Genomic DNA, 25,422 nt, shown 5'->3' on the forward strand with positions numbered 1-25,422 from the left:
TAAAAAATGTAAATGTTCTAAGTGCCATTTTCAGCATATGTCCAAAAGGTTTGAGGACCACAGCCTGTTAAGTACATCTGGGGTTCACAAACTTTGTTCCTGGTTACATGCTAAAGACTCAAACCTGAAAACATATCCAGAAGCTAGATGGAGCTTATTTGTAGAATGAGTGAGTGAGTGCTAGTGTCATGACAGAAAATTTATGTATACACAGTAATCTTATAAATTTTGAGATAATATTTATATTTCTTTTTAAAAATATATTTCTTAAAGACATATTATACCTTATGAAAAGTTTTAGAGAGTCAAATGAAAACCAAAAGATTATGAGACTGGTGGCAATAGACTAGTCCCTTATTTTTTGTTTTTCTCTGCTCCATACCAGGTGGCTCTTCTGACATGAGACAGATTTTGGATTTTCTTAGTCAAGCATGAGTGGGTTTAGAGAAGGATCGAGCCACACTCCAACCCCAAAGCCAGCTTTAATTGTTAATTGAATTGGGACCACATAAAGACCACTTGGCACATTTGTCTGTAGATGGCAGCAGAGACGAGCTGGAGGTGGGTGATACCACTTGGCCAGTTTACTCTTTTTCTTGGGACATTTTCTCTGGATGACCCATCCTTTTTCTTCAGATGTTTCACTTGTCCCATGGTCTCCGGATTCCTTAGTTGGATGCTTTTATTTTCCTGGAAAGATAAACCCACCCAACCCTAACTCTGGGGGGGGGGGACCTTTTTTGGCAGGTTATGGCTTTTCTAGGGTAAAATTTTTTTGGCAACCAGAAAAGTATTACCTTTCGATTGGAATTTAAAAAAAAATCTTGAAAATTTGACACTAAATAAATCTTAGTTTGTGTAGATTGACATATCTATACTCCCCTTTCTCTTTATATAGAAATTTAAGGCTCAAGTGTATTTATTTCTAGATCACGAAGGACATTCACTTTGAACTTCAGCCTGCCTTTTGCATGCAGATTTTAAGTTTAAATCACTGTAACTCTTCTGTGTCTGCCTCTGCCTCTCAAGTGCTGGGACTAAAGGTGTGAACACCACCTGGCTGTGGATTCCTTATAATAGTTATCCTCCTAGGGTTGTTCTGGTTTAATTTGGCTCTTCATTTCCCCTTATTTTTTACTGTTAGGGGTAAACTTTCAGGTTTTTCGAATGTGTGATTTATCGTTCTTGCTGATTTATTATGAAATTGTTCCCTGAAAAATTTTAATATTCTAGTCTTAATTAAACATGGTGCCAATTTGTTCACTGCTTCATTATTTTCAGACATTTTGTCTGTCTTGCTTGTATGAGCTACATAAAATTTGATGTCTTTGCTAAGCTCTGCTAGGTTTCGCCATTTCCATTCATGCCTCCCATGACCAGTTATCTTTGCCATTTATCTGCCAGTTAAAGGCTTTTCATTTTGATGACCATATAGCCATACCGTTGCACACACATGATGGATTGAAGAAGACAAGAGATTTTCCTTCTGCTTTCCTAGTTGTTTGTCTTATATCCAGTAGTGATGCACTGATTTTGCGGTTCTTTCGTCTGTGTTGGCCATTCCATCCCCTGGTCTATAGCTCCTGTTTTCTGTTAGTTTTGATTCTATTGGTGGTTGATGAACCATCAGTAAACCATGCATTAGCCAAGGATTGTGACTGGTCTGTCCATTCCCACAGTTTAGTGGCTGTGTCTTTTGGGAGCGGGTTGAGTGGTTTAGGGATGAGGATTACAGATAACTGAGCTGTTTTCCTTACCAGTTCTTCTGGAGGCACGGTCCATGAACCCCACTGGTAGTCTCTTCAAAAATTACTTGATGCACTTTGCCAATGTTCATTTTCTGTCCATAACGAGGCAGTCTCAGCATTAGCAAAAGGTACCACAGTTTCTGCTGGGTCTATTTCTGTTAATTGATGAAGTCTCATTTTTCTTTCAGAATCAGAAACCTTTTCTTCACAGGTCTTTAATTTTTTATTCTGTTTGTGTGCTAAAAATATCCACTCTATTATGTTCTCTGCATAAGAATTTCTTTGGGAAGATCAGTAGAAGGCAAGATCACTAAAATAATTGGCTTGTATTTTAGGTCCAAGAGATCCACATGTGCATCTTGTAATCTCTTTTCTACCAGATCCAGTTCTTTTTTAGCTGCAGGCGATACGTTTCTTGAACTGTCTTGAACCTTATTACCTTGTAAGGTTTGAACTAATTACTTAGTTTGTAATCCAGTTGTGGTCTATAGCCAGTTAATATCTCCCAGGAATTTTTAAAAATCATTAAGAATTTGTGATTGATCCCTCCTGCTTTGTACTTTAATTAATTAATCAATCAGTCAATTAATTAATTATAATTTTGGCTTTTCAAGGCAGGGTTTCTTTGTGTAACTTTGGCTGTCCTAGACTCACTTTGTAGACTAGGCTGGCCTCAAACTCACAGAGATCTGCCTGCCTCTGCCTCTTTGAGTGCTGGGATTACAGGTGTGGGCCACTGCACCTGGCTGATTTCTACTTTCTGTAGTTGAATTTTCTATAAAGCTATCTTATATCCTAGATAATTGATAGAACCCTCCTCTTTGTATTTTTTTAGGCACAGCTTCTAATCCCTAGCAACACAAAATTCTCTTTACGTCATCAAACATTTTTCTTAAGGTAGCTACATCTGAATCATACAGTAAGATAATGTCCACATAATAAATTTTATATTGAGGAAACTTTATGAATTATTTCTGATTACAGTTGTACGAAATGTTGGTACATGTAAGACTTTCCAATGATATCTCTTTATTGGACAACTATTTTTATAATTAGGTACTGAGAAGGCAAACTTTTCCCTATCATGCTCATGCAATGGGATTATGAAAAAACAATCTTTTGAATCAATTACTGTTAAAGGTTATTACTGACTTAGGTAGTGAAGGGCAGTGGGATTTCAGGCTGTAAAGAACTCATTGGCTGAATCATCTTATTTATGGTTCTTAAATCTTTTTAACATCCTCCATTTTCCTGATTTCTTGATTATAACAAACACAGGGGAATTCCATGGGCTGGTAGATTTCTTAATGTGTTGAGCATTTAGCTTTTCTGGTATCAGCTGTCCTAGTGTGTGTAATTTTTCTTCCATCATAGGCCATTGTTTTACCCATACAGGTTTGTCAGTTAACCATTTTAAAAGTAGGGTGGTTGGTACCTTTGTAAGGCTAATAGCTGTTGTGTCCTGCTTATGTACAACCTGGACAGCCTGTGATTGTTCTTGATAGTACCTTTTAATATTTTTTTTCAGAATCATAATTTTATGGTTTGTTTCTAAGATTGGAGGAATGTCAATCTGTGTTTTGCATTGCTGCAACAAATCATGTCTTCATAAATTCATGGATATACTAGCTACATATGGCTTTAATTTTCCTATTTGTCCTTCTGGCCAAATACACTTTGACCCATCTTGCACTTTGTTTTACTTGAGATAAAGTTACAGTTCCTAGAAGATGACTGTTTATCTCCTGAAATGCCAATCTGGATGCCAAAATTTTGGTGAAATTATTGTTACATCTGCTCCTGTGTCTCACATATAGTTGATCCACATTCATTAATCCAGTGCCTGCTTTTGCCATACCTTCTGCATACTCCAGAAGAGCTTTTGAATTATATCTAGAAAAAAACATTATTTCTAGAAACACCTTGCCTAAAATATCTTTTCAAATGATCTGGCTTACCACAGTTAAAACATCTGACATTTGATTTTTCTTATAACTTTTAGGAATTACTTCCCTTACCATAGTAGCATGATAAACATGAGATCCATTATCAGCCATACTTCAAATCCATTCATCAGTTGGTGCTGATCTTGCCTTTAAAGATCTAATCACCCTTTTGCATTCGGAATTAACATTTTCAAAAGCCAAAGATCCAAATAGTATTTTCCTGACTTCTAAATCTGATACTATTCTATTTATAGTTGAAGTCAGTCTGAAAAAAAAAATCATTGAAGGCCTTTTTGAGGTCTTGTATAATTTTAGTAAATAATTCAGACCTCTTTTTTGATTCTTTAGCCTTGTCCCAAACATTTAGAGCTACTAAACAACATAGTGCCAAAGTGTGATCATCAAATTCAAGCTGTCTTTGTAACTCACTATATTGGCCTTCACTTAGCAAGTGATCTTGAGAAATACTAATACCTCTAGCCCTATTTCTTTGTTCTATGCCCCTAGCTTCCTCTTTCCACCATGTTTACCAGGGTAACTGAGGACCAGCTTCCAATATTGCTGTTATCTAATATTTCCAGCTTTGGGGGGATAATTCTGTTCTGAGTTGCTCACTCATGAATTTAATATCTGCTTCACATAGGGTGAATGCATACTATAAGAAATGTGTGCTTCTCCACAAGGAGAGCAACAGAACAAGAAAATTTGAACACAGGGAACTTCCCAGAGACTCATACTCCAACCAAGGACTATTCATGGAGATAACCTAGAACCCCTGCACAGATGTAGCCCATGGCAGTTCAGTGTCCAAATGGGTTACATAGTAATGTGAAGAGGGACTGCCTCTGACATAATCTGATTGGCCTGCTCTTTGATCACCTCCCCCTGAGGGGGGAGCAGCCTTACCAGGCCACAGTAGAGGACAATGCAGCCACTTTTGATGTGAACTGATAGACTAAGATCAGAAAGGAGAGGAGAACCTCCCCTATCAGTGGACTTGGGGAGTGGCATACATGCAGAAAGTGGAGGGAGGGTGGGATCAGGAGGGGAGGAGGGAGGGGCTTATGGGGGGATACAAAATGAATAAAATGTAATTAATAAAAAGAAAAAAAAGATGTATGCTTGTTTAAATCTCTGCAGATCTAATATTTCTCTAGGATTCCATGTAACTTCTTCATAATCTTGGGGGTACCTATTGTCTTCTGGTAGTTCTTGTATAGTAACTGGGTAAACTAAGGTTGGTTTTCTTTTTCTTTCTTTCTTTCTCTCTCTCTTCTTTTCTTTTTTTCTTTTCTTTTTTGAGACAGAGTTTCTCTGTGTAATAGAGCCCTGGCTGTCCTGGGCTCAAACTCACAGAGATCTGCCTTCCTCTGCCTCCTGAGTCTGGGATTAATCTGTCTCGCTTTTTTTTTTTTCTCATTCTCTTTTTATTCTTTTTGTTTCATCCTTTAAGAGTTTATTGTTGGGAGCTGGAGAGATGGCTCAGAGGTTAAGAGCACTGGCTGTTCTTCCAAAGGTCCTGAGTTCAATTCCCAGCAACCACATGGTGGTTCACTACCATCTGTAATGAGATCTGGTTCCCTCTTCTGGCCTGCAGGCAGATTACTGTATAAATAATAAATAAATCTTAAAAAAAAAAAGTTTATTTTTGAGAGATGGCTCTTGGGCAAGTGACTTCATCTCTGGTATGTGTTTCTCTATATAGAAGCAGAGGTAACAGTGCCCGCCTCTTAGAGAAATAAGATGGAAAAAAAAAGTGTCTAAGCTATGTGTGATGGCGTATACTTATAATCTCCATACTTGGGAGGACGAGGCAGGAAAATAGTGGGTTTGAAACTAGGCTGAGCAGTATAGCAGATTTCAGGACGGCCTTGGCTATACAGTAAGAGCCTGTCTCAAAATAAATAAGTAAAATAAAATAAAATAGTATTTAGCACAAGTAAGTGTTTAATTGTAAACTAGTGGCCTTCTGGTGTAAGAATAGTAATAGAGACTAGTGACCAATTTGGGACTCTAAGTGGAATATTCTTGCTGGGATTGGGGCTGAAAGCTAGAGCCAGTAGGCCTCCTGGCTTGTCTCTTACATCTCTCTGCTTTTGTAAGTTCATATTTTACAGTTAATTAATTAGCAGCAGAGTCTCTTGTATCCCAAGCTGTCCTTGCACTCATGTAGCTGAAGAAGACCTTGACGGGCCTCTTTGCTTTTGAGTACTGAGATTGTATATGTGGGGTCTGTAGGTTGAATTGAGGGGCCTCATGCATGCTAAGTACTTCTTGAGCTGAACTCTGTCTCTAGCCTAGTTTGTCTTTGAGCATCTGATGATGGCTCCATGTACTACAAAAATATGCATTAATAATTCTTGCATTTGAGGAGGTAACCACATGAGGTTCACTGAAGAGCTGATTGAAATTTCAGAAATACTAGCATTTATTTATATGTGTTTTTACAGATTTACTGATTTTCTCTATAGAGACTTGGACTCTTCAGTTCCCTGGAGTATCCTTCAGATTCTTTACTCTGTAATTGACCTGGATTGGGAAAATAATTGGGACATTTTCATTGCATTGAAAATGACTATAAGTATCTCCTAAACTGCCCACTGTGGGGGCCTCCAGTGACAGAGGAAGGTAAACATGTGACCTGTGCTCTTGCAGAGGGCCAAGAACACAACATTCTAAAGTAGCTTTTTCTTCATACTGGGTTCTGAGGACTCTTATTTAAAACGTGTGAATTTTTCACTCTGGTGTTGTAAATGTGTATTTTTATCGTTACAAACATTTGAAATCGTCCTGTGTGCTGCAATGGATCTTTTAGGACAAGACATAGCCCTGTGCTCACCATACAGTCCACACTTTTTAAACTAGCGCCAGGGAGGCTTTTGGCTTTTCTTGAGCACAGGGGACTGCACTGAGATCAACACTTCTAATCTCGTAATCATTTGTCTTCTGTTTTCCTTTGGCCTTTAAGGGTATATTTGTTTAAATAATTTAGATAATTGGCAACTAGTTTTGATTCCATCAAAAATTTTAATCACCAGCCCTAGTCCTGTCAAGGGAAATGTGGAAGTCCAAAAGGCTCACAAATGCCTGATTTGTGTGATGTCTCTTCTTAGATAGTGGAGGGAAAAGTTAAAACCTTTAAAAATGGTAAGCTGGAAAAAACAAAACAAACAAAAGGTAAGATGATGTGGGCATCTTGATACTACAGATGTCTCAAGTGAGATCAATTATACAAGAGATACTGAGTTTTCTGCAGTGGTGTTCATGGAAATGATGGCAGAGAGGAGAGTACCTGCGTGAGACTCATGCTCTTGATCTGTGGATTCTGGGGTACCTAAGCTCCTTGAGTAGAATTCCACACTAAATTCAGACAAGTGCCCCTGTGGGTGTTGCTGGGGCTAAAGGTGTAGACTTGTACTGACTCTCGAGGCCTGTCACCTCTGTGATTCCACCCAGTGTTACTTGTGGAGAGAGAATGATCTTCAGAGCTTTGCTTTCCAGTGTATCTGTCAGCCTTAAAAGGCTGTGGTCAGCCAAGTGGTTGGTGTATTTGAGGGCCTTCATCCTGTAGCATTGAAAAGACCACAGCCTGTTAACTTCAGACGAACTCTCCAGAGGACTTGTCAGCTGTTCTGACACGGTCTCATTAAGATGGTATGTGTCTGTGGGCTTTCACTTTCATCAGAGGCTGTAGTTCAGCTGGTTTCTTTAGTTGGTATATTAACATAGTGTGGGCTGGCCAACTACTCTCTTAAGTAGTGGTGACTAGCTTTGAACTCATGGTCCATCTACCTCCACCTCCCAAGTGCTCATCTGGTTGTCTTTAAGGGACACTTAAATTTTAACTGAGATGATCACTGTCCTCATACTTTGGATTATACAAAACATCACTTGGGGGACTGGGGATGTACCTCAGTTGGTATAGTATTTGCCTAGGATGCACAAAGCATATATTGAATGTAGTGGCACATACCCATAATTCCAGCACTCAGGAGATAGAGGTAGGGGGATTTGAAGTTTAATCCTTGGTTACTTAGCAAGTTTGGGGCCAGCCTGGGTTACATGAAGTCCTGTCTCAAAAAAAAAAAAAATTTTTTTTTTTTTTAACTTGTCCACAGCAGTCATTCTCATTCGGGGGCTCCAGAGGATGGCTGGGATTATTTGAGAATCTTCTGAATTAGAGGATATTCTTGTAATAGCTAGTAAGAGGCTAAGGATGTTTTAATACATACAGTTCATGAATTGTCATTAGTGCCAGTGTGAGAAACCTTGTTCTAGAAATTGTTCAAGGACATCTTTTCTTGCATCTGTCAAATGTGTGACCTGGGGCTAATGTATACAGGGTCTCACTGTGTAGCCTTGGTTTGTCCTGGAACGCAGAGCTCAGCCTGCCTCTGGCTCTTGAGATCTGGGATTAAAGGTATGCATCACCACACCAGGCCTCAGTTTATTGATGTTTTGAGGTGAAGTGTTTCTGATAGAAATTCCATCTATAGTCATTAAATGACGTCAGCATTAAAACTATTTTAAATATAGCAGAGCTGGAGTGAGTTTGTGTTAAAACTGGTAGGGGGGTGGGGAGGAGGCTATAAAGGTGGTTTAGCGTTTAAGAACACATGCTGCTCTTTTATTTTGTCTTTTTTTTTTTTTTCCAGAGCTGAGGACCGAACTCAGGGCCTTGCGCTTGCTAGGCAAGCGCTCTACCACTGAGCTAAATCCCCAACCCCCACATGCTGCTCTTTTAAGAGAGTTCAGTTTCCAACACACAAGTTGAGTGGATCACAACTGTCTCTAACTCTTAGCTCCAGGGGAATCTAAATTTTCTGGCTTCCACAGGCCCCTGCACTCATGTATACCTACCTGTGTTCAGATACACATCATATATATAATGAAACTAAAATTAAAAAAATTAAATTAGCAGAGGGAACTGGAGGTTAGAGTGCCTGGGATAGAAGCCCAGATGTCTGTAAATTCACCTGGATTCTCGGCTAAGATTGTGTAGTCTAGAGCAAAACTTAGCTTAGTAGAGTGGGAATTTTTGAGTAGGCACTATTAGAAAGATAATAAATTTCCATCTGTGGTTCCAAGTTCCCCAAATGTGTGTTTCTTAGCTTGTACCCATGAATTTTGCTGTTGGACTATTGCTAGAGCCCTGAGTATGTACTAGGCACCACCTAAGTACAGCATGTTCAGGAAGCCATGTAGACAGCTTGTTATGAAGGACAAAAAGTGTAGTGCTCACTCAGAAAGTAGAGGGGGATTGGCAGGGTTGTGACAGATCAAATGAACGTTTCACACAGTTGATCTGGGAGGAGTCAGCTAACTGGGATCTGTAGGAGAAATGGTTTTTTGTTTATTTTGTTTTGTTTTATTTTATTTTAGTGTATGGGTATTTTGCTTGCTTGTGCATCTGTGCACCATGTGCATACAGTGCTTTCAGAAGCCAGAAGAGGGAATCAAGATTCCCTGGCACTGAAGTTACAGAAACTTATGAGCACCAGTGTGTACTGGGAATTGAATCTGGACCTCTGAAGAGCAGCCTGCTATAACCACCGAGCCATCTGTCTAGCCCTAAGAAGGAATTGTTTCACACACAAGCTCCAGAGGGAGTGATCAGGCAAAGACTACCTGGGTGTTCACTTGTCTTTTCCTGCCTCCTTTCTGTCCAGAAGCAGTTGCTAGGGTTCTTCATTGACCCCTCCTCTTCCCTTCTGTTTGGTTCTTGGTACTGTTTTTAACCCTGCTACTCTAACCAGTCTGGTCCCTCAGTCCAAATGACCCCTTTTGTCATGCTTGTGCTCTTAACTTCTCTCCACTCTAGTCCTGCCTCATTGTCTTCATGATGTGTCCTCCTGCCCAGAACACCATTTTCATTCAGCCTGCCTGCTGTGCCCATGGCTTCATTTTTCCTGTGGAGTCTTTATCCATCTGCACTCAGGCCTACTGATTTGCTTAGTGCAGGAGCGCTTCAGATTCTTCCCTCACCTCGGTTCTGTGTCCCTGGCTGTTGGCCTCTTCAGATACAAAACCACTTACCTGTGCCACCTTTCAGTAGAGGAGGGATGATTCACAGGGACCCACCCTCCTTCCCGCAGAGTTGGGACTTTTGCATAAGGGGATTTTCTGTCATCTGCTTTTTCTTCACCATTTGGAGTATGAAAAGAACCGAGGCTTAAGTGATGAGGGATGGGGAAAGTGACTGCACTTCTCTGATCCCTACAGCTGGCCTGTAGTTCTCCTGTCTTCAGAATGGAGTTGTGTGATGTTAGAGGCTTTTGAAGTTGCCTTTCTCATTACCAACAAGGAAATGGAAACTCAAGACACTGCATTGCCATAATTACTCCAGCATGTAAATCGCTTTGCCAACAAAGTTGAGGTGTTGTATTTATGTCCTCTGCTGATCTTTTAGTCTTAACTCGAATGTGTGGTGCCATTGTTTTAGAATGCCAGTGCACAGTCCAGTCTGTGCTTAAAATGGCACTTGTTTGGCTCAGTGTCTTAGGTGGGTAGGACTTGAAAAGGGACAAAGAGACACTTTGTTTTGCCCCTTGTTTCTGACAGGCTGTGCTGTAGCATTGTGAAATCTCTAAAGGAGGAGAACAAGATATAGTTGATACAGGAATCCTGAGGGGCTTCAGAGAGAAGAAACTGGGAGACATTTAAGATGATTTGTAGGTCATAGGAATTTCCAGATTGATTTAAGAGGTAGGTCTTGGGTGGACACACACAGAGACCTTTTATAAAAAGGGCTGGAGATACTGAAGGTAATTTTCCTACTGGGAAAATACACATTGTAAGTGTAATGGTTGGTTGCTGTATTCTAGGCTACTCTGTCGCTATAGCTGAAGTTACCTTTGAACACCTAATCCTCCTGCTTCCATCTTGCAAGTGTTAAGATTACAGGGTGCTCCACCACATCCTAGGTTTTCTTTTTTTCAATCTTTTGATACAGTACCTTTTTACATTTTTATTTCTGGTCGTACTGGGGACTGAACCTCAGGCCTCATGCATATTAGGCAAGCACTTTACTACTGAGCTATGGCTTCACTCTTAACTTTTTAAAAACTTCTGTATAGTCTAGAAACTGTGTGTACCAAGTATGGATGATTTATAGTTCAATTTTTTTAATGTTTAATTTTATGTATATACATAAAAGTATTTGCCTGCATTATGCTGTATAGCATGTATATATACCTGGTAACTATGAAGGCTAGTTTTGGGCTCTCAGTGATTTCATAAACTGAGGAGCTTGAGAGAACATAGAGACACATGGAAATATTCTTGCTGAACTCATTATCAGCTTCAGCTGCTTCTGTGTGTAGAGTATCCATGATGGTGTGTTGGGGTCAGCACACCTGTGCAGCTGGTTCTGCTCTTTCAGAGGAAGAAAAGATGCTGTCAGACCAGGAGACGGTCTGACTTTTTAGTGATGGGCCATTTCTTGAGGACAGAGCCTTTACGGTCACTTATGTCAAGTTTCTCCCCAGAGAAGCTGATAGAGGAACCACCACCTTCTGTAGCTACCTTTGTGGGAGTGGCCTTGAGCAGGGTCTTCATGCAGACTGTGGCAGCTGTTAGAGTAGGCTTCATAAGGCACAGACGATACAAATAAACAAAGGCCTCAAAAATTAAAGATACGTGAAATATTATGTCAGGTTAGATAATATTCATTAAATAATCTTGTAGATTATTTCAATATGCCCAATAAAAGATGTAAAATTATGTGAATAGTAAGTAGTGAAATGGCTTAGAGAGTAAAGGTGCTTTTGGAGAAAGTTTGGTGATGGGAACCCATGTAAAGGCAAAAGGAAAAAAACTGACTCCAAAGTTGTCCATTGACCTTCATGCATTTTGCATATATATATATATATATATATATGCACACATAAATAATAATAATAATAAACAAAAATATGTCCTTATCATTTCTGTCAAACAGAAATTTTACCTTAAAAAAGAAAAGCTACAAGCTGGGTGTGATGGCACATACCTTTAATCCCAGTACTCAGGAGGCAGAGGCAATTCCATCTCTGTGAGTTTGAGACCAGCCTGGTCTTCAAAGTGAGTCCAGGACAGCCAAGGCCACACAGAGAAACCCTGTCTCGAAAAACAAAACAACACAACACAACACATGCTGGAGCTAGAATTCAGGGTGCAGTAAGAAATCGATATACCGTTGAAGTACATCCCAGTCCTTTAGAAGTGTTCTCTTCTAATTATCATTTTATTCTTAAATTTTTTGAGCTCACATAATTACATAATTTTCCTCTTCTATTTTCAGTCTCCAAGCCCTCTCATTTATATACCCCCTTTCTTCCTTTTTAAATTTTTTTTCTTGTTCTCCCCAAGACAGGGTCTCACTACATACGTAGTCCTCGCTGTTCTGGAGTCCCAAACTCACAGAGATCCTCCTGCCTCTGCCTCCCAAGTGCTGGGATTAAAAGTGCCATCACACCTGGCCCTTTTTTTCTTTCAAATTCATGACCTCTATTTTTTTAACTGTTACATGTGTGTACATGTGTTTGTATATTTTCTTGAATACGCAAGTATAACCTGCTTAGTCTGTATAATGTCACTTGTATTTATATATGTTCTGGACTGACCATTTGGTATTGAATAGTCAATTGCTGTGCTTTTCCCAGCAACCCCTGCAAGACCACTTCTCCTGCTTTCAGCATTTGTTCCTTGCCTATAGTTCTTTTTCTAAGGTTGAGGGCCAGAGGTATTTCTTAATAATGTGGTTGGTTATGTAATGGCAGTGCCATGGTTTCATGACTAAGTTCTGTATTGTTGGACATGTAGGTTGTTTCCAGTTTTCTCTACTTGACATAGTGCTGTGGTCTTCAGCCTCCTGTGACTGCTTTCAGGACACTGAATAAACATGTTTGTGTACTGGTCTGTGTCATATAGTCTCTTCCTAATGCTAAAAAAATTGTAGATGTTTTCATTTTTAACAAAAAACTGGTTTTAAAATAAGGCTCTGCATTGAATCACTAAATGTGTAGAGTCCCTATGAGGGTTAGGAACAATTTACTGAGTCCAAATTCTGGTCTTCTTGAAGTTGATCTTTTGATGAATGAAAGACTGGTCAACAAGCAGTAAATCAGTTCATACTAAAGGCGGCACTAAGAAAAGGAAGCAGTTTGTGATTAGACTGGGCAGTGCTGGCTCTCTTGGTACATTTGCCCGGTTTCTGAGCAGATCGTGTTTGAATGGGCTAAGGGCAAGGGGTGCATGCGAAGACCTGAAAGCAGAAAGGTGTAGGCAGAGGGAGCAGGAAGTGTGAAAACTCTGAGGTGAGAGTGTGCTTGTTTGGGTGTTTGGTTTTGGGCATGTAAGAAAGGGGAGCCTTTCTTGTCTGAGCAGTTCTGTGGTTCTGTTTATCTGAGCAGGGGTAGCTAGAGACAGATGAGAGAGAAGAGGGTACTGAGGTCAGTGTTTGACCTACGACGTTGGAAGAGCCTTTTGAGTGCTTAGTTGGAGATGCTGATGTGGTCATTGGATCTGGGAGAGTTGTGGCTCATAACTGGAAGAGGGTGGAGCAAGAAGGAGAGGAGGGGATACAAAGAGCAAGCACAGCAGGAAGGCAAGCTGCCCATTTGGCAGCCAGTGGGAGGGGAGAACATCTGCCTGCTGCCTCTCTTTCCAAGAGGGTAAGGATGACAGGGGTGGGCTTGAGGGGGTATATTTCAGTTCATTGTAAACTGTGAATTTTTAATAAAAAAGGTAGGGATTCATGTCAATTGAGTTGCTTCAAAGTGCTTCCTCTGAGGGTTTTCTCTTCTGTGCCTTGGGGGTGCTTTGATGGAAAAGTTTGAGAAGTCACTTCATTATTGTAGTCTGTTGTTGTGTTATTAAATCTTACCCCAGTGAGTGTTTAACCTTAAAGACTTTGAGATTCACTTACCCATTTTGTTATCCCTAATAGAGCTTTTGCAGCTGCTCCAAATATCCCTCCAGTTGTGCATCTTAATGGTTAAGCTAAACATTCCAGATGCATTTTATATGTATTTTTAAAAGTTGGAGCAAGGTGCAGGGTTCCCAAGTGCTGGAGAGGAGAAATTGGCAAGCCATTTCATTCTGTACTGGGGAAGGTCTGCATGACATGCTACAGTGGCCTTTCAAGAGTCCCCCCAGCCCCCAGGTAAGGATGTGAAGGGAGTGGGTCCTGTCTAGGCTACAGAGTGCATGGCTCCGTGTGGACAATCTTAGGGGCTCTTTTTTTCTGTGTTCTCACTTTTAATAGAGATGTTGTTGCTCCTAATTCTGGCAGGAGGTTTGGGTGAGCCAAGTACAGGGTTCCTAGCTATAGTTTACAATAGTTAATACAAAGCAGTGATTAAAAGTTGTTGGCAAAGCTTGATTTTTTTTTTTTTTTCTTTCTATACAGTTAATGTGAGTAGTTTCCCTGGCCATTGAAGTCTAGCCTGATGTGGTACATGCCTGTTACTTCAGCACTTAGGAAGCTAAGGCAGAACGATTTAGAATTTAAGACCAGCCTGGATTATACAGTGAGACCCTGTCTTAAAATTTTGGAGCCTTTATAGTAGAAAATGCTAGCTGGGCAGTAGTGGTACACACCATTAATCCCAGCATTTGGGAGGCAGAGGTAGGTGGAACTCTGAGTTGGATCTACAGAGCAAGTTCCAAAAAGAAAGGGAGAGAGTGAGAACAAGAGCAAGAGAGCTGTGAACAGTTTGAGCTAGTCACAGAGAGCAAATATCTGGCCTGTTTCCTTTTATTTTTCGAGAAAGGGTCTCACATAGCAGAGGCCCTCCTGGAGCTCCAAATCCTCCTACCTCCATCTCCCTCCTCACTGGGAAGGAATACAGTGAGTGACTGGACTGCCACATCAACTTTGTCCTTGTTCCTTTTGAAAGATAACATGACAGAGGCTTGGAGGGGGGTTGGTTAGTAATTAATTAGTCCATATATGTGTAGCTAGGTCAATAGCCCTTTACTTTTATCACATTAATCAAGTCTCAATGCTAACTGAAATTTTGTGCCCCTGTGACTCATATTTCTCCTCTCCAGCACTTGGGAACCCTGCACCTTGCTCCAACTTTTAAAAATACATATAAAATGCATCTGGAATGTTTAGCTTAATATTTGTAAGATTCCTCCATGGCCATGTTACTAATAATGGCAGTTGCTAAAAGAATAGATAGTGAATGGTTTTACAAAAAAAAAAGGTGACATGATGGGTATGCCAATCTTTTCACAGTGAGAACATATATACCAAGACATTGTTTGAATCCTTAAACGTCTACATTTTTCATTGGTAGTTAAAATTTAATTTAAAACTCTAGTTGGTGGGATGCATACCTGTAATCTCAGCACTCAGGAGGTGGAGGGAGGATTCCAAGTTCAGGGCCAATCTGGCCTATATATAGTGAGACTGTCTCTTTCCACAGAAATTCTAACTGCTCTACCACCTCCCAAACGAACATGCTTCTCCACTCCAGGTGCCTCCAAGTTGGGCTATCCTGGGCTCTAGAGGTTTTACCTGCTCTGGCACACCTTTTGCCCACTGTAGTCTGTGATCCTCACAGTTGTCTGTCCTGGAGAGGCCTTCCATGCCTCTCTCTGCCAGCTCCTTTCTAGTGATTCATCAGCCCCTCTCCTTGCTGTCCTATACTAGGAACAGCTGTGTGAGACCAGTGCAGCCTCCTCATTCAGGGTCTCTCCAGCCAGGTACGGATATAACCAACATCTCCCAGGTACATGCAATATATATACTTTTGCCTGACTATCTCCACCCGCCAGCTCCCAGTAACGACATGGAGACCTTTTATTCTTTAGGAAAGCTTAGGCCTATAGCTTAAGCTTGTTCCCAATTAGCTTGTATAGCTTAATTAACCCATTTATTCTAGCCACATTTGCCATGTGGCTTGCTACCTCTCTTCAGTCCCAGTATGTCCACCTTCCTCCATGGCTGGTTAAGCTCTGCTCTCTCAATTCTTCTCTCAGTTTCTATCCCTGCTGTGATGTCCCACTTTTCCTCTTCTGCCTAGCTGTTACCTGTCAACTCTTTATTAAACCAATCAGAAGGGTTTACGAAATACTAAGGTAGGTGGTGCTTCATAGAAAGAACAATACCAAAGTCTGGCCAGTACACAGCTCTCTGCTGGTACAGGAATCAACATTTGAAGACTACAGCCTTTACCCAGTGCACAAAAATATTATCCCAGTGTATTCCAACATAAACTGGTACTGTTTCATGGCCAGTAAAGTGCACATCCTCATGTTGTCCTTGGCATCTCTAGTGTATCATGACTCAGCCAGAGCTTGTCTTGCTGTTGCCGAATGCTCTAGAACCACAGTCCTTTAACTGCAGGTTTTATGAGTAGGTATCCTAAAGTTTGGAATTTTTAAGTTTCTGAAGAAAATTAATGAATATTGCATATATTGTAGACTATCCTAGATAGAACCTTGTCATCAAACAGATACACACAATTAAAAAGTAGTTTACACTACAGAATTTCCCTTTATTGTACATTCTGACTTTTAAGTAATGATGCTAGGGTAAGGAGGTGCCATTGTGACTTTATGGTTGATACTTGCAAACAGTTTATTCAGCTGGGTTAAAGAGTCTTGCTGGGACTGGTAGATACTGTAATCTCAACATTTCTGTGGGGAGGAGATCAGGAGTTCAAAGTCATTCTCTGCTATATCGTGCTAAAGGCAAACCTGGGTTATGTGAGATTCTGTCTCAAAAATAGTAAATGTTTAAAACGGGCATAGGCTTTACTCTTTCCTGGGATCTAACCTCCAGGGTAGAGGTTATGGGATTGCTGTGCATATGGTGCAGATGATTGCCTTCTGACTCTCGGAGTGCACAGTAAGCTGTGTAGTATGGAGTGCCTGTCTCTGTGCTGTGCATGGACATGGCTTTTAAAGAAGAACAGAAACGGTCCATGTCTTTAATTGCTTAAGTATCTGCTTTCATTGGTACTGGAAATGATGAAGCCAGCATGTGGAATGCTGAATGGCTACAGTATCACAGGAGTCTCCATAACAATGCTTTGCGGTGAAGCACCATGGGAAGGCTCTATTGATATTTCTTATGGGATCACAGTTTTGGAAAATCATGTCACCATTTTGTTGTTCAGTAGCCAGGCATTGTGCTAGATGCATCTATAACCCTCGTACTTGTGAGGCTGAGGCTGAGGCTGAGGCTGAGGCTGAGGCTGAGGCTGAGGCTGAGGCTGGAGGATGGTTAGTTTGAGGCTGTCTGGGCAATGTAGTGAGATCCTGTCTCAGAAACAGAAAACAGAATCTGAAGCCATCTCAAGGTTTTACTTTGCCTCACTGCAGGGATAGATAGCAAGCAACATAGTGTCTAAACCAAGTTTAAATTATCTGTGTTACCAACAAGTAGGTTTTAAAAATATTAATTTACTAATGTGAATAATTAGGAATACAGCCACAAAAGAATTTGGTATATGGGACCAAAAGTGTGCGTATCTGAAGTAGTTTTTTTTTTTTTTTTTCTTGATTTTTGCCTCAGTTAACTTAACACAGAAGTAGCTCTACATCTGAAACTTCTGGTAACTTAATGAGAAAACCCTGAACTTTCAGGTCACAATAAATTTTCCCATTATGTAAAATATTTTAGCACACTGGCTGACTCATTTTGAGTTGTGAGTAGATGTGATTTTTTTTTTCCTCCACCAGAAAGTCGAAGCACATTATTGTAATGATGATTTGAGCCAATTACAAAATTACACTTAAGTTACCAAGTGGCTCAGTTTTTGTTGTTGTTGCTGGGTTTTTTGTTTGTTATTTTGGTTGAGGTTTTTTTTTTTTTGTTTTCTTTAAGATTTCTTTTTGTTTCTTTAAGATTTAGTTTGTTTGTTTGTTTTTATGTATATGAGTATATTGCCATATTTTATGTATATGAGTATATGTATGTGTGTACGTTGGATCTCCTGGAACTGGTAATACAGATGGTGGGGTCATCGGGTGAGTGCTGAGATCAAACGGGTCCTCTGCAAGAGCAGCCAGTGCTTTTAACTGCTGAGCTGTCTCTGTCTTCTGTTTTGCTTTTTGAGACAGAGCTTCTTGTAGCCCAGGCTTGTTTCATTCTCCCTTCCGAGCGCTAGAATGACAGACATGAATCAGATTTTATGTGCTTTCTATTCAGGCAGTGTACCACTGAGTCCTATCTTTTTCCGGGTTAATCTTGGTAACTTGAGTTGTGGTTTGGAGTTATAAGATAATAGCAATGCATTTTTTAGCTTTTGTTTTGTTTTGTTTTTAGACAGGGTTTCTTCTTGTAGCCCTGCCTGTCTTGGAACTCATTCTATAGACCAGGTTGGCCTTGAGCTCACTGAGATCCACCTCCCTCTGCCTCCCAGGCGCTGGAATCAAAGGCGTGCACCACCACTTCCCAGTGCATTTTATTCTTTATGTAGCTACCTATTTTGCTTGCATGCATGTGGCACTGCATTGAGTGCCTCTTAGTTGTGAGCCACTGTGTGGATGCTGGGAACTGAGCCCGTGTCCTCTGAAAGACCAGCAAGTGCTTAATCACTTAGCCATGTCTCTAACTGCCTTTAGCATTTTTTTAAAGTATCTCAATGAAACCTCCGTCTAGGAATTATAAATTCATATCCAGTCCACATAAATGTGTACTAATAATAATTTGCCTGAGTTAGAGTATTAATTTCAGTATGACTGTTTAGTGAAGGGGTGGGTCTTACTGTGGTCATTCCAAGGACTCTCATGTGTTTAAACCAAGCTAGACTGGGAAAAATAACCCAGTTTTCCAATTGTATTTTGGGACAATTGGACTCCATTTTGAGACAGCCTGACCTTTCACACCCACTGTCAACTGAAAGTCAGGGCATCTCCATGGCGTTGATAGTGTATGCCTCATTCCTTTCCTGGACAAGGAGCCTGGGAGTTAGCATAGGAGCAGTTGTTTGAGGAGCCAGCTCACCAGCATGGTGAGGGCCCTTTCTGCTCTACCTACAGTGTAGACCAGCGGGTCGGGAGCTGCTTTCCTGCCACAGGTGGTGGCACACAGAGCTGAAGTGAAGATGCACTGCTTGAGTGCTGGCACACCTGGAAAGCTCTTCCTCTGTTGGAGCTCTCTGTAGAGCACAGGTAGCAGGGAGCCACCAGCACAGACCTGTGGGCCCAGGCACACCCACACTGAATGTCCCTACCCTAGGCCTCCCCAGCAGTGGGCCACAAGATGAGAAGCTCTTTGTTTTCCGTCCCCATGTACTGTACACTGACTAGCTGTTGGCTCCAACCCGTACGTGTTCCCAGGAGGCTCAAGAGTCTTGATATAAGACATTGGCCAGTCCCTGCAGTACCCTGTGGGGACATCCCAGTCAGCTTGCATTGGGGGGCATTGGGCTGCATTGGGCTGGTCAGTTCAGTGGGGAAGTTAAGCTATGCTACAGCTGACGGTAGCTGGTGGGATTAAGACGACCACAGAGCGTAAGTAAGCCTTGATCCCTGACTTGAAAGGTAGAGCTCTACTGGGACTTCAGTGGGGAGTGCCCAAAGTGGCACCTGAATTTGCCCAGCTGTGTGTGATGAGAGCTCTGAGGGTTTAAATACTCCAGTGAGTCTCTAACGCACAGTGATAACAAAGACATTTCCTCATGTGGTCTCTGCTCATTGCCTACGTGCTGTGAGATTTTCCAGGTCAGTCTGCAATTTACTGTTGAGTCAAATCAATGGTCATGCATCCCAAGAAGATGGAAGAGATGTTGGCAGAATGTGCCAGTGGTTAAAGAGCGAGCATCATAGAGTGCTCACTTCAAGACAGCCAGCACACACTATGAATGTGGCCCTGGGACACAGCTCTCCAGTGGTGCATTGCTGACCAAACATTGTCTTGTGGGGAGACTGTATTCATTTATTTGTAGCTTGCCTGGAAAAAGACACAGAGCAGGAAGATAAGAAAACATTCTTGTAGCTGGGGGCCGTGGCGCATGCCTGTAATCCCAGTACTGTAGGGATTTTGTTATTATCTCTGAGTTTGAGGCCAGCCTGGTCTACAGAGTGAGTTCCAGAACAGCCAAGGCTATACAGAGAAACCCTATCTTGAAAAACCAAAAGGAAAAAGAAAAAAGAACTGAAGTTTTTTTGTTTTTGTTTTCCATTAGGCCAACATCCTCTGTTCTAGTTAGTATAATCAGCCCCTGCAAATGCCCATACAAGCAGGAAAGACCCTGGGTTTCAATACTGGCTCCCACTTAGACCATAATTTAGGGCCCTTGTGCCTCATTTCCCTCTCTGTCAGGTGAGGGTGGCACTAGAAGCAACCTCACATGGAGCAGTTGAGTTCCCTGAGTGGGATTGATAGTGTCTTCTGCAAATGGCAGCAGTACACATGGACATACATGTCACAAGCACCGTGTGCTAAACCTTTGGGATGACAGAAGGGGCCTTGCTGCGGGGCTTGGGAAAGGAGTTTCTGAAATTTTTCTGGAAGTGTTCTTGGAGCCTGTGGATAAAGCACAGGCAGGTAGACAAGAGAGGTGAAGGAGTGCTTTCATGATGCCTGCAGGAATGCGTGGGAGTGGCCAGCAGAGCTTCAGTTGTTTATTCATCCACCCAGTCCTTGACCTACTGCCTGTTCAAGTTAGACTAGGCCAGACACAAAATAGAACAAAGAACGCCTAGACAGAAGCCACTGCAGACAGGAATCCCTTCCAGGGGTCATTCACCAGAATCACCAGAAACCACCAGCCTGCTGAGGGCAATAGGGTAAGATTGCCCTCTGCCTGCTAGGCTCACATTCTGGCCCTCCCACTTAATCCTCAGGAGTGTTGAGTGTATGCCGTACGGTATAGATATTCTGATACCTTGTCAGCTGTGGGCGCACAGAGCTGCTCAGGGCTCAGGGCTGCTGTGAGTTTAGAAGAATGTAGTGCTTTGAATGAAAGTGGCCTCCATAGACTCTTAGGCTGTTAGGAAGTGTGGTCTTGTGGGAGGAAGTGTGTCACTAGGGTTGGGTTTTGAGGTCTTAGGTACTCAAGCCAGGTCCACTGTCTCACTCTCTTCCTGCTGTCTGCTGATTGGGGTATAGAACTTTCAGCTACCTCTCCAGCAACATGTCTGCCTGCATGCCACCATGCATCCCGCCATGATGACAGTGTGCTAAACCTTGAACTGTAAGCAACTCTAAGTTGAATACCTTCCTTTATAAGACCTGCCGTGGTCATGGTGTCTCAGCACAGCAAGAGAAACCCTAACTAAGACAGAGAACTCAGGCCCTAGCAGTGGAGTGGAGCTCATGAACCCTTGCTGAGGGCCCATTTTCTCATACCAGGATGCAGAGCTGTCTGGAGAATGCATCCTCTCATCCTTGCTCTTCGCAGTTAGCCCACTCCTTCAGCTCCACCATAGGTTTCTTTCTTATAGGACCTTGTCCTGATCCTTGTCTGGATCCCCAGAGTAGCTCCTGTTCTCAATTGTGGTATGCTGTCCTCACACTTGGAATAACTTGTTCTTCAGTTGCATTCTTACTGGATGGCCTGTCACCATCAAAGTGGTAAAGGTGTCATTCACATCCCTTTACATATAGTACATAGTTAGCATTCACCAAATGATTTAGTGAATGAATAAGTTAATTAATGCAAAGTAAAAATCATTAGGAAACTGTGTGTTCAGTGGTTTAACAGTTCAGGTCTTCTGAGCACATACTGGTTTTTAGGATACTGGGTGTCTGGGGTGAAAGCAGCTTGTACAGGAGCTGGACATGCTTTCTGTGTTGTGCTTTGTAATGAAAGCTGTGGTTCATTCTCATAGTTTCTCAGCAGGGACCTGGAAGCTGTCATTCTTGATAGCAGATGTGCACAGTCCTCACAGGCAGCTTGAGCAGTAAAGATTGTGTGTCACTCTGTACATTTCATTTATTTCAGCATTTTCTCCTGGCTCAATCAGTTGTCTCAGCCATACCCCAATACAGACCACAAACCACCCAGCTTTAGGAAACAGGTCAGAAATCCAGAAATACCTAAAGAAGTTTTAAACATTTTTTAAGGATTAAAAAGAAATCTTCATGAATCCAAAGGCAGCTGCCTCTGCTGAGAAATCTGTCTCCAGCGCCTTTGCTTCCGAGACTGGTAGCTTTTTAGAAAGACTGCAATGCAGCGCTTAGCAAAGCCCTGGTAATATGGAAGCTGCCCGCTCCCCTTCTGACTGCTGCCGCCGCCTGTGAGTTGCAGGAGGAGATGGTGGGTCTAATATGCCTCAGGACCCATGCTTCTGTGATTAGATGCAGCCAATTTTGTGAGTGCCTTGACTAGCACAGGCTTGTCCTGCAGCAGCTCTGAATTTCTGGTGCAGTGGGCTTTCCTCGGAATGTGAAACTGAAGATGCCTTTGCAGTTTGTGCCTGGTAATTTGATTTTCATCTATGAGTTCATATGGTGGGTTATACAAAGGTAAGGGACTTTAAAAATCGTGCATTTTTATATATTTTAAGTATTTATGAATATTCCAAATCAAAGTAGTAATTGGAATAGATCTCCACTGAATCTAAAATAAAACTTTGTATCTTATTAATGACATTTGAAGAATTGTCTTATTTATCGTGGACTAATGCCCTCTAATGAATTACTCACGATGTTCTTTGAAAAGGGTTTTCTTTTACTTTAGTTTTCTAAGAAACAAGCTTACCTCTCAGAAATGTAGATACAGATTATAAGATTTGTTTCTTTTAGACAATGACAATTTCATTGATCTGGCTTAGGATATGTCACCAGCCATACGATGATAGATGATAAAGTCCAGTTCCCTGAGTTCTTAATTTTTCCCCAGATAAGATCCTCAGAGATCATTTTCTCAAGTGTGGAGCTCTGTGCTCATGTATGGATGAGGTGGGTGCTACCTTCAGCTGGTCCTCTTTTTTTAGCTAAGAGGGAGGCTAAAGCCAAACTCAGATTGGTTTTGCTATAAATTGGTGACCCCAAAATGTATTAAATGCATCATGGTTGGTAATTTTATATGTCCAACACCAAGAAATATAATGTCAGGGTTACCATGGCAACTGCATGTATTCTGAAAAGCTTGTGAATGGGCTCTGAACCTCCTGGCATTTTAACTGAGATTCTCCAGCTGAGAGCCTGAATACATAATTAGTGTAAATAAATTCAGCTTTCTGTGGAAAGGACATCCTTTCTCTGTGCTCACCAGAGTTGACTACCCGTGCTCAGTTCTTTCTCTGGTAACATCTCCCTTGCCAAAAGGTTCCTGGCTACAAACTATAGTTGAAAGATTGTTTTCAGCCCCAGGTTGGGGAGCCATCTCACCACAATCAGCCAACAGAATTGGGCTGGCAGTGCCTGATAATCCCCCATCCCAGATTGTGGTAGTGCCATGCCCTAGTGTGGTTGGTGCGTTGGTGGTGCTTCCTGTCCATCTGAAGAACTTCTTCCCAGAAGCTGCCAGGCTCCGAGGAGCCTGACTTCATGTTAGTTTGGAAGTTGTGGTGATTGGTTGGGGGAAGGAGACCCAGTGATCAAGCTTGTGAAAATTATAGGGGAGGGCTCCTTGGCTTCACTATCAAAGGATTGTTGGCAGCATTCATAGCTAGTTCATTCCCCAAGCTGAGTGCACACGTGTAATCACAGCACTCCGGAGGCAGAGGCAGGCAGATCTCTGTGAGTTCAAGGCCAGCCTGGTGTACATAATGAGTTCCAAACCAGCCATACTACAAAGAACTGTCAAACAACAAAAAGCAAAACAAACAGTCCTTCTTGTCCATTTAAACCACATTTAATTTTTTTGGAGACAGGGTCTTTCTTTAAAGCCCCAGTGAGCTTCAACTTGTGTACAGTGGTCTGGGCTGGAACTCAGAATTATATGGTGTAACTTTTAATTTGAAGGTAGGCTAATCTTTGAGTTACCCATTAGTGGGTATATTGTGTGGCTTACCGTGGCCTCATTTGTCTAGTTCTACTCTTTATTTTCAGATGAGGAAACTGAGGCTCAAAAAAATTATCCACTTGGTTGAAGTCCAAAAGTAGATCAGAAACCTGCTCCTGGCTTCTGGCTGTCTGCTCCCCTGAGGTTCACTTCCTGACAAAGTTTGCTCTCAGCTGATACTTTTGTTTTCCTTTTGTCAGAAGGGGGTCTTTCATAATGTCAGGTCGCTAACTTAGAGATATCAATTTAAATTTTAAAAATTCCCATGTTTTTCTCCTGCATTGTTTATGGACTTCTGCTTGGTATGCTGGCACTGGTCCATCCGGGGGAAGGGCATGGCCTCTGCCCTGTGTGCCGCTTGCTGCGATAAGAGCCATGAGCAGTTATGCCTGTCCAGATAAATTTTGGATTGAGGGGCTGGGGAGGGCTCATTTGGTAAAGTGCTCACCATGCAAGCGTGAGGACTGAAGTCCGGATCCCCAGCCCCAGGTTTAAAAAGTGCTAGGGCTTGGGGTGAGGGGTGGAGACAGGAGAGTCCTCAGGGCTTGATGTTTAGTGAGTCTCCCCAGGCAGCAAGCTCCAGGTTAGTAAGAGATGGAGAATGAGAAAGGTGGACCAAGACCCTATGTCAGCCTCCTCCCGTGAAAACACACCCCCTCACAACTCGTCTCTCAGTCACTGTTGTGATACCACACTGACGAAGGCAGAATGGCATGATAGTAGGTTCAGTCTATTTATTGCAAAAGTAGTAAGAGTCTGTATTCTCAGAAGTTGAAATGCAAATTGATTTTCCAGCCAGACTGTGGTTAACCCTGGTTTTTAATTTTCTAGTGTTCAAAAAGTTAAGATTTCAGAGGGTTGGAGAGATGGCTTAGTGGCTAAGAGCACTGATTGCTCTAGTAGAGAAGCTGGGTTTGGTTTCCCACTCACAGGGCAGCTCATACCCATCTGTAACTTCAGTTCCAGGGGATCCAGAGCACTCCATGGATGCCAGGCTTACATATGGTACATGTACATACATGCAGGTAAAACACTCATACACATAAAAAAAAATTTAAGTAAGATTTTTATTGTAAGTAACTTTCTTTTTAATTTTTTTTTTTTTTTTAAATTAAAGACAGGGTCTCTCCAGCCTGGTCCAGCCTAGAACTCACTGTGTAGACTGGGCCAGACTTAAACTCACAGAGGTGCCTGCCTCTGCCTCTCCAGTGCTGGGATTAAAGGCATGCACCACCACACCTGGTTTCTTCTACTTTAAAAAAAAAAAAAAAAAAAAAGGTTTTGCTTTTGCTTTTGCTTTTTTAATTTTTTTTTTCTTTGTGTGGGTGCTATGTGTAGATATGTATATATGGCTGATACTTACAGAGACTGGATTTCCTGGACCTGGAGTTATAAGGATGGCTATAAGCTGCCATGTTGGTGCTAGATACCAAACCCTGATCCTCTGAGAGAGCAGCAGGTGCTGTCAGTCACGGAGTCATCCCTTAAGTTCTTTCTCTGCTGCTGTGCCGTTACTCACGGAGCTAGCTCATTGGCCCAGAGTGTGTTTTCAGTAGCACAAACTGTCCTGTTATACAGAGGTAACCAGGGTTGTTTTGTTCCTAGTTATTCAGAATCCTATTTAATTTTAGAACAGTTTTATTAGCCTAAAGTTATAAACTCTTAATTTAGTCAGCAGACAAATAAGAATGAAAGACCAGCAGCATGGCACATTATCTTGAACTGTGGCCTATGCCTTGCCCTCTAGGCAGTTTTTCTTTGCCAGGTGTGCATGTACCTGTTTGACCTGCTTTGCGCCCCTCAGTTCCCACACAGACTTGTTTAAAAGATCAC

General features: G+C 41.8%; 1 protein-coding gene across 7 annotated transcripts in view; it reads left to right on the forward strand.

Moving 5' to 3' along the window:
• Window positions 1-25,422, forward strand: part of Traf3 (TNF receptor associated factor 3) — a 102,344-nt gene that overhangs the window by 17,378 nt on the left and 59,544 nt on the right. Inside the window, exon 1 of one of the 7 annotated variants that reach the window (XM_060388207.1) lies at window positions 13,775-13,838. The exons of 4 other annotated variants lie outside the window; for them this stretch is intronic. The gene's annotated coding sequence lies outside the window, so the exon portion shown is untranslated. Of the gene's footprint in view, window positions 1-13,774; window positions 13,839-21,734; window positions 22,107-25,422 lie in introns of those variants that run through there. 2 more of the 7 variants (XM_060388210.1, XM_060388209.1) reach the window with 2 other exon arrangements.

The sequence above is a fragment of the Meriones unguiculatus genome, chromosome 7 (genome assembly GCF_030254825.1).
Source record: "Meriones unguiculatus strain TT.TT164.6M chromosome 7, Bangor_MerUng_6.1, whole genome shotgun sequence".
NCBI lineage: Eukaryota > Metazoa > Chordata > Mammalia > Rodentia > Muridae > Meriones > Meriones unguiculatus.